Here is a 10,484-nt window from a genome sequence, read left to right on the forward strand (position 1 = left end):
CTGATGTCCAGGAGGATTTTCATATGTTTCAGTTTGTGCCCCTTGCCTCACATCCTCAAGACAAGGGGATCATGAGGATAGAGGGACCTCACCTTCCATTAGAAAGTGAAAAACCAGATGAGAAAAAAAAGACCTTGAAAATGCCTCACATTATGCATATTTAGCAATTATGCTAAGTATGAAGTAACATCAATGAGTCAGAATAGGAGTTTGGATTGCTTTTATGATGCAGGTAGTCAGTTTGCTATTTTAGGTCAAAATCATCGTTATGTACTTCCCTGTGCAATGGGAGACCTGCTTCCTGCCTGGATCTGTCCATCCTCCTCCAGCAACCTAACAAGATTTCAGGGTTTTTTTCAGATTTGATGGGCACTTCTGGCATTTTCTAAATTAAATCAGCGCTGAATTATTAACTAAAGCCATTCTTGATGTTAATAACCTGATATGTGGCCCTAGCCTTGCAAGCTGTGCTCCCCGCAACATTGTGTCTGAGCCCTTCTGTTTGCTGCCAATAACTGCTCCAAAGTGATCTGTCCCAGATGTGCCACCTCTGGGCTCCTCCTCAGCTCCATGACTGTGTCCTCCACTGACTTGCCAAAAGATTGACCACAGGACTGGCTCACATCTGAGCACAGACAGGTGCAGTAGAAGCCTGCTGAGTTTCCACCAGCCCATTTGTAACTGGAAGCCATGTGGTCTGCATCCCTCCTATGTACAGGCCACATGCACCTTCACTCACATCTTGGGATTGTTCTGGCATTGACTCCTTCTGTGGTGGCCATAGGTTTGAGGCTTGATTTCAGCTTACATGAAGGAATATTTGGTCCTGTTTTGAATTTATTCATAGATTTTGCTGTCAGACTATAAAGGGTTTATAAAACCCTATTCGTGATTAAAACATTTGTTTACAAAACACCTGGAAAGCAGCATTAAAACACCTGGAAAGCAGCATTAAAGGCATATACCACTAATTTTGCAAAAGAAAATGATGCTGACTAAAAAAATGTTTGTCTTGACAAAGACCTTATGCCATTTCCTACACACTGAAGTAGCTGTAAATACTCCCTTTTTCTAGATCCCCCCATCCTTAGAAAGAAATATGGCATGATGTGCAGAAGGGGAGAAGCAGTCCTGGTTGTGTCCATGGACCCAAGAAAGGCATCCAGGTAAAGCCACTGATCTAAAGGTGATAGAAGCTGTGAGAGTTTCCCTTGCAATGACCCTGCTTATCTACTGGCCTTGATTTTTATTTCCTACTGCCCAGCCCCATGCCACCTCCTTGGGCTTTGCACTTACCAGAGCAGGAACACAACTATCCCAACTTTAGCAATTACCCAGTAGCTCCCAAGGCTGTGGCAAACACCAGTCTGTATCAAACCAACTTAAGGTCAAAGGTCTTGAGATGCTTTATTGCCAAAAAAGCCCCAAACAAAACAGACCAAAACCAACACAAATCAAAAACAAAGCGAAAAGACCACAAAAAACCCCAACCAAACAAACAAAAGAAGAAAAAATCCTGCTGTACAAAAACATTAGAGTTCTTGTGCGATACCTTGCTCATAACAAATTCAGGCATAAGCTAAGGGATCATGTCTTTTTTATTAGAGAAGGCATATTAAGTTTTCCTTGTAATATTAAAATCTGTATCTTTGAGAATTCTTTACCCATACATCCAGGAAAAAAAAAATCACTTAGCGACATAATCCTCCTTCCTAAATCTTTAATTTCACTTCCTTACCTTCTGCTACCTATGGCTTTTCCTCCAGTTGGGAAGTAACTGTTTCTGACAGCTCATTAATTGGTCTCCTGTATTGCAGTTAGGAATAAGAAATGTCCCATTTGCTTTCAGCTCGTGCTGCTCTTGTGGTATTTATTTGTGAAGTCTCTCTTTGAGGTTTTCATGCCTTTCTAGCTGAACCCTCCATTCCTTTAATGTTTTGAATTTTATGTCATGTCCAGATTGCAAACCATCCACAAATTAAAGGCTTGTATTACATTGCTTGTTTTGATTGGTGAATTCTATTTGCTTTAATCATAGCTTAATTCTGTGTCTCCTCTTTTCAAGATCTGTTCTCTTATTCAAGATACAGGTACTGAAAATTGCAAGCCTAGCTCTACAGTCTTATATCAGTCAGAAGCTCCTCTATGTTTTTCTCCCATTCACACAATCTCTGCCAAAATCCATCTTTTTCTGTATATATTCATATGTTTTCAGGTGGGACAAAATACTCCTCAGATTTCTGTAATATAGTTTCATAGTCAGCTTCCTCTTTCTGGGATACCTAAAAACTGAAAAAAATTTGCTGCTTCAGAATCTGCTATTACAAGAAACAGAGTACCTCCACCTGTCTACCTGCCTTCTACTGCTGGTGGGCACTTTTTAAATCCCTCTAATCTCTGACACCACGTGCAGTCCATCATGAGCCAAGGATTTTAACAAAGAAGTTTTTCATACCACATCCAAATTCTAACAAGTCAGCACTTAATATTATGGACTTTGATATAAAACAACAGCACTCTGACCAATTAACACCAGAAACTTCCAAGGGTCCCTACAAGCTCTGTAGTAGAGGAGCTCCTGCATTTTTACTCCCTTTTCCCCCCCCCCCCACCCAAAACTATTCTGAATTGATCTCTATGCTGTTTGGAGGTGCTTTTTAAAGCAGTAAAACAGCTTCACCTCAAATACTACTCTCTCAATTGATACCACTAACATATTTCCTATAGGAAAGGCATGGAAACTTCACAGAAAAATGTGTCTTAAGAAAACTTCCAAATCAGTTTGTCCTATTGCTTCCTCGTGGCTTCCCTCTCCCCACTTCCTGTAATAGCTTTCATTTATATATTCAGAAAATTCAAAAACGGTTTTTCCACATAAGAAATTGTCACTGCAATTCAAGGCTGAGGTGTTGCTTGTTCTCAGAGGCTTTTGATGTTTTGCCACCCTTGATTTTCCCAAAGAATGGAGATAGCTAACATCTCTTTTTTATTACCCCACACAGAGCAAGAGAAAAGAATACCCCTACTACTTGCTGAGAAAGGACTAAAGGCAAACTAGAATGGTGATTCCATTTCAAAGTTTTACCAAATTTGGTAGATTAAATGCTGATTATGGTTTATCTTTATCTGCAGTAATTTTGAGACTCTGTTGGGCTTCCTGTTCCTTATCTCTGAAACTGGATGTCAAAATCCCACAGGGCAGATTCATTAACCCTAGTACAATTTAAGGTAAGGGGAGAGGAGCCATTCCATGCTATCCAGAAGTTTGCACAACTGCACTGCACCAACCTGAATTCACTGGCTTACTACCAAACAAACTTTAGATCCCTCTTTGGCCTAAAAGGAAGGATCTGTCCCTCACTAACACTCACTGTGAGGCAATGCCTCCCTGTCAGAGGTTGCTACAACCAGTAATCTGGAGGAGGAAAAGTTCACAGGCTCTACCTCACTGAAAAGAAAATGTATTTAAACTGTGTACATTAACCCAGCTGATCTAGCCTGAAGCAAACTGGGAGAATTCACCGCTGCTGCTGGTGGCTGTGGCTCCTCACCCACCCCCTGTCACCCCAAACTGGAGATGCCCCAGGCTCAGGGCCAGGGTGAAATAATTCTGGGACAGGTTTGGAAGACTATTAGTGCAAACAAGACTCTTGAAAGCACTGCTAAATGATCCAGGACAATCCCTGTCTCAAGGGACACTGGAGTTTTGATTCATCTGCCCGAGGCATGTTTGTGCTCAGGAGCCACCAAAAAGTTGGTATTGAGTGCCAGGAAAAAACCTCCTGAAGAAGGTCAGATTGATGACTTAAGGCTCTGGTAAAATGGGGCTTGGAATGAAAAGATTCTTGAAATATTGATAGGATTTGATATGTCAAATGGGAAACAAATTATTTTCATTGTTGGTTGAAGCAAAACCATAGAAGAATCAAATTATTCACAGAAGGAGCCTGCTTCTTCCTAGTTGACATAATCAAATAATACAAATGAATACACGCACTAATTCAATTAATTTAGCAAATTCCCTGTTCAACACTCAATATTTAACAATTTCAAGTAATAAATATAATTTCCTCTTATTAAAATTAAAGTAACTTGAGTATGGGCCCCATTTCCATACTAAAGGACTACATCTTGTCTGATCCTGTTATCACATAGCAGAAACAGTAAAACACCTTCTAAGTGTCAGTTTAAAAAATAAAAAGGCATGGTTTTTTTCCTGACAACTTTTACATTAGACTTGATTTAAACTATATAGGTCAGGTCAATAAATCTGATGCTTCATGTATTATTTTCTGAAAGGAGAAATTAATTGTGGTAATTGAGATTATCAACTATGTCAGATCATGCATGAATTTAAATATAAAAGTGAGAGCAAATTGGATTACAGGCCAGATTTATAAGCATAAGGGTAAACTACACTTAATAAAGTTGAATTGACTCTGATTAATTCACACATAACTATCTCTTTCCAAATACAGTCAGAAGTTACCATCCACAATATAACTACACAACAATGGAGTAATATGTATGTTTCATTGAAATATTTCTTATTGTCTTTTGTATTTTCACTTCACTTGTCCAGGTAAGTAACACTTTCATTCATGCTGTGGTTCAGTTATTCTGAAAGCAGGATGCGAAATCCATTGCAAAAAGAATCAGAGCTACAACTGTAAAAGACTTGGCAAGTTTTCTACTTTTTTCCCCTATATTCTGGTCATTAATTGAATTAAAACCATGAAACATGAAAAAGGTAAAACTGTGAAATATTAAAGGACTGTGGAATATTTTAACACAACAAAGTAATAGGAATTTACATTTATCTTAAAAAATACTCCCGAATGTGCAAGCATAAAATGATATTACATTTGGTTCTCATTTTGCGAAATTGTTCATCAGTCCAAGGTTGACAAGGACAATGAGAACTGTGCCTAAATCTATGATTAAGAAGCAAGAGAAAAATGACAGCAAGAAAATCTGAGTTGACAGAGAAATATCAGAAGAACTGATAATTGAAGGGCTAAAGATACATGAAATTAGAAGTAGTATCGTTAAGGTGAAAGAAGCATTTTTGACATGGGTTGAAAAAATGTTAGACACAACTAATGATGATCTGATCTAAGCTCTCCTGGTGTAAATCTACACTCACATTGCTGCAAATTCAAATTCTAAATCAATGGAATGTTGTCATGTTATTGCAGGGGTTCCATACTGTTGCCTCCTCATCACTAAAGTTTCATACCTTCTTGGTGTTTCCCACGGACACCTCCCCAGAGCACTAACCCTTTCTTCTTCACAAAGCAGCCAACAAACTCCAGTTCCCTTCTCAACCCACTCATTTATAGCACTCTTCTCTTTTATAGCACTGTAATTGGTTACAGCTGTGGCCTGTTAAAGTCAGGCCGGCTCCTAATATTTGCTCATTAACCTAGCTGCAACTCATTAGGAGTAAGATTACTTTCTGCAGTATCTTTATTTTCTTATATTCTATCCCCCTACAATGGAAGTAGTCCCTTCCTTATAAAGTAAACAGAGAACTAAATACATACCTAAGGAAAGAGAGCAAGACATGGTCAGCTATGGACCTGATGCTACTTAGGTGATAGGAAATTGATGGCACAGGTCAGGTTACAGACAGAAGTTGGAAAACAAAAAGTAGAAACAAAGGGAAAAAAATAGACATCTTCATAGGAAATCCTACAGACACCCATGGCAAGCAGAGATACTTTCATCAGAGCAGAATAAGATGTAAAGTAAAAATGAAGGAAACTTGAAGGAGAGAATAAAGAGATGAAATATAATGATTTTGTAAGATGTTATCTCTTTTTGGCACAGTCATAAGGGCAAAGCTCCAGCTGCCACAAAATAGATAGAATAAACACATATACTCAAGCTTTTTCCCTTACTTCCATAGAAGTGCTGTTGTTCTATAACTGCATTATGCTTATGGGAGCCACAATTTTCCTCATTACTCTTTTGTTCCATCCTTTCTTTTCTCTTTTCAGTTCTCACACAGATTGCTTTTGTTTCCTTTTTCTCTAGCTTGTAATCACCCATCCCCTCCATCCTCCTCTTTTTCTTATTTATAAACTGGCTTATTACTACACATCTAGTTTGCATCTCCTCTCTTTTTCTGTGCCCCCTCCTGTCAGCATAAAACAGACAAAGAAGGGAGCAGAGATAATTCCCTTGTTTCTTTCACCATCACTTCACCAACATCTCTTGGCTCTGAATGCATTAATGAGCCATAGTGGCACTAACCAGCTTTATCAGGGCCTTTGACTCACACCACTGCCCATGGACACACTGGCTTGTTTAAGCTCTTAATCTCTTTCTTGGCTATGCTTTGGGAGATTTGCAGTCTGAATTTCCAGCTTAATCTCAGATCTCCTCTGTCACAATGGATGTGCCCAGAAATCACTGGAGTTGATCTTGCCCCTGACTTGTAGATTGATTTCACACAGACTTGTCTGATGATCTGGATTTTCTCTTGAACCTGACAATGAATTCCAGTCTTGCTTTGTTCATCTTACTTGGATGTTGTGAGATGAGATCCAGAGTAGGGCTATGGAAAAGATTACAGGACTGGAGAATCTGTCTGATGAGGAGGAAAGGCTGAGGAGCTGGGCCTGTTTAATCAGGAGAAGAGATGACTGAGAAGTGATCTTGTCAATACACGCAAATATCTTAAGGACAGGTGTCAAGAGGATGGGGCCAGACTTTCTTTCAGTGATGCCCCGTGACAATGGGCACATGGGGCAATGGGCACAACCTGAAATGCAGGAAGTTCCATCTGAGTATGAAGAAAAACTAACGTGATGGTGACAGAGCACTGTAACAGGCTGCCCAAAGTCTCATTTTCGGGAGATACTCAAAACCTGGATGTGATCCTGTGTAACCAGTTCTAGGTGAACCTGCAGGGGTTGGACTAGGTGATCTCCAGAGGCCTCTTTGATCACCAACCATGCTGTGATAGATTCTGTGATTCTGAGTGTTAATATGCTTGGGATGCAAAAAATTTGAGAAGCTCACTGGAATTCAAAAGAATCAGCTGATTCCTTAAGAGAATCCTGCTGACGCTTTTTTGCATGCACAATGGCAGAAGACGTCATGTCTTTCTGTCACAAGCATCAGAGACAAGAGAGACCAAGAAGACAAAGCTTGGGTAGCTGTGAGTGGAGCAGGACTCTTGTATATGTTGCTGTTCTATTTTCCTGGCTTGATCTTGCCAATGGTGTCCTGCAGCATAGCTACATGCTATGAGCTATGTACATGCACTGTAGAGTCAAGCAATCTCATTCTTACTGTTCACAATGTATTTGCTATAAGTAGTTGAGATGAGTTGTAATCTCTGACTCATTGTATATGATGGGAAAGACAGATTTGACAAATGAATAGAAAGCTTTGACTTTTTTTCTGACAAATGAAGAACATGGACTGACAGCAAATGAGAAATCCATTCTAGTCTCCTTTTAAAATGAATGAACCTGTCAGTAATCTTCTTGGTCAGATAAGAATTACCGATAAGTCTGAACAGATAGCCTACAAAAGTTTAATAAATAAGCTACTAGCATGGGGGAAGAGCCAGTGTCATTCAGATCCATTGGAAAGAGCTTGTAGAGGTCAGCCTTGTGTGTATGGTTCCAGGTGCCGAAATAAGCAGCATGCTCTCATGCTCATGGGTAAAGAGGGTGTGGTGCATTATCCAGGGCATGGTGCAGCACTTCACGCAGGCAGGGCAAGCAGGAAAGGCACTGGGGCAATGCAGCTCAAACAGCCAGTTTAGGTGGAGGCCCTTGGCAAGAGAGCTCGGGTACGGTGTCCACTTGAAGGGGAGACAGGACATTTACACTCACCAAAAAGGACACATGTAGTGACCCAGGTGTTGAAGTGAGGGGGAGAACGACCATCCTATAATGCATCGAACTCCAACTTTATTGATCGATCCGTCACTTTAAATAACAGTGTTAATTAACTTCATGCATATTCCAAAATACAGCTTTATGATAGGCTAACAGAGAAAACTCTAACCACTCCTTTTGTTTTACAATACCGTTGATTGTTTACATCAAACAAAATCAGTGTTCTCACTGTGATACGAACGGTTCCCAAAACTTCCATAACTGTTCCCAGGGTGCCATCTTTTCCCAGAGAGGATGTTACCTTTGTTATGGGAAGACTGCCTGAGAACTTTATTGCTTATACAAGGATGCCTGAGAGAGACTAATTGTTTATAGAAGTCAGGCTGGAAACTGCTTTGAAACTGCTTCACAGCTACCTGTTACTTTTCTCTCAGCTGCATGGCTTCGTGGCCTTTTTCTTTAAGCCATACTTGAACTAAACTCCCGACATTTCCCCCGTCTTTTTCTTTAAAAGAAAGGAGGTTAGTTTGCCACATTTTCTCTATCATCCTACTAACCATTTTTTGGATACAGCTACAGAAACAAGGTAATATAAGTAAAAGCAATAAGAGTACTCCTAATATCCCTATAGCATATGTTATAAGGTTTCTTAGCCAGGGTCCCAATCCAAAACTTTTAAGCCACCCATCAATACCTAATCCTTCTTCTTCCTTAAGCTTATTAAGTCCTAGCCGTAGCTCTTTTATCTTAGCATGAATAGATACAGAATGATCAGATAAATTCATGCAACACATTCCTTCAAACTCTTCACACCCATAGCCTTGAGCTAATAATAAGAAATCTATAGCAGCTCTATTTTGTAAATCAGTGTGGTTAACACTTTGTACATCTGAAGATAACATATCTAATATCTGTGAAGTTTTATTTAGTTCACCCTTAGCCCAACACCCTATTTGTTTTGCTAGAGTCAATGCTTTGCTTGCAGCACCCCAGGGTAGGAAAGCTGAAACCATCACTTGTTTAAATTTACTCCAGAACCACGGATCTCCTATTTGACTACAGTCCAAGTCATGTAAGCTACGCTTTTGCCTGCTTACCTGATGACTTAATTGCATCAGCACAGATATATTAGGGTGAAATAGTGATAACTTGCCTAAATAACAAGGTCCACCCTGAGGTTGAGCAGGTATACTATTCCAGGCTCTATCTCCGCAAATTAGAAATATTCCTGTAGGTAATTTCTTAGGTGTCATGATGCTAGAGCCTTTACAATGGTTGTAGAGTTGTTTAGACACTATGTTTGGCTTTAGAGCTGAATCCAGAGTAGCCCATGTTTGTTTATATGGATTCATCTTTTGAGGATTAAAATAATCAAAGTTAAACCATCCACCATCAGAAGTGCTGGTCATGCTAACATTTGCACTTCCAAAAAGCTCTAACTCCTCAGGTGGAGAATGCAAAGGAATATTAAGAGATTGAACTAACAGGCATTGACGGTAGCCATCACTCTGACTGGCAGTATACCCTTTAGGCAATTTAATATTTACCATACTGTGCATACATAAGGCACAATTATTAATAAGACTGCAGAATTCTTGAGGAGACGATACTGGCAATGCTGAGACAAAGCGACGACTGATTAATCTGTCTAGCAAGTGTTATTCATACATTATCTCTAGGTTGACTAAAATGTGTTAACTTAAATTCTTCAGCTACCACTACACTAAATAATATAATAAAAGGAAACCTCATTTTTCTGGTTTTACTTTGACCTTCTTCTTCTTGTCAGTTTTTAACCTTTAACCCTTTTCAAAATACACTGTACCTCCCACCGATAATAAGCCAAGATTTTCTGCTCATGTGTCTCATAAAGATCTAAAGCTGAGGCAGTGTTTAGTCCTGTTTCATTCCGTAGAGCCCACTCCCAATTATGTTCCCAGTTATGTCTATGATTACAGGTATCACACCATAAACGAAAAAGTGACAACTGATCCACCCAAAAGGTCTCATCACAACCTCCACAACACAGTGCAACCCAAGCAGCACAATGTGGGCTGTGACATTCAAGGCAGTTCTCTTTTGCCGATCCTTTTATATGGAAAGATGATAATGATTCAATAATGTCAATCAGTTCCCCGGTCGTCCGGCAACAGCGTATTATCCCAAAGGGTTAAAACCACCCTCAGCTGAGCCACAATGTCCGGCCTTATCAGGCATTGCACGGTAGGTGGTAATTGGACTAAGAAAAGAAAGCTGTTAGCTGTTTTCATTCATGTGAACCTGGAGAGGAGGTGAATGACAAGTCTGAAAACGATCCTTTCTGTCCTTGAGATTTTCACATCCACCTCTTCCCTGGGTTTCTCAAAAATGTTCAAAATCAGTCTTATAGTCTGTAATCCTTTAGTCATTTGGCTGAAATGGCATCAGCTGGGCGATTCTCAGTCCTTTGTTGATTTGGAGTGGTGAGAAAGTAGTATGCACTTGAAGCACTTAAAATACTTAACTTAGCAGACTTATTTTCAAATTAATAGAACTTAACTGGCTTCAAAATTCTATGGGCTAACTGTGCTACACTCTTTGCAACATAAGAATAGGCAATTCTAATAACTAAATAGTATTTTCAGC

This window comes from Ammospiza caudacuta, chromosome 1 (assembly GCF_027887145.1).
Source record: "Ammospiza caudacuta isolate bAmmCau1 chromosome 1, bAmmCau1.pri, whole genome shotgun sequence".
Classification (NCBI taxonomy): domain Eukaryota; kingdom Metazoa; phylum Chordata; class Aves; order Passeriformes; family Passerellidae; genus Ammospiza; species Ammospiza caudacuta.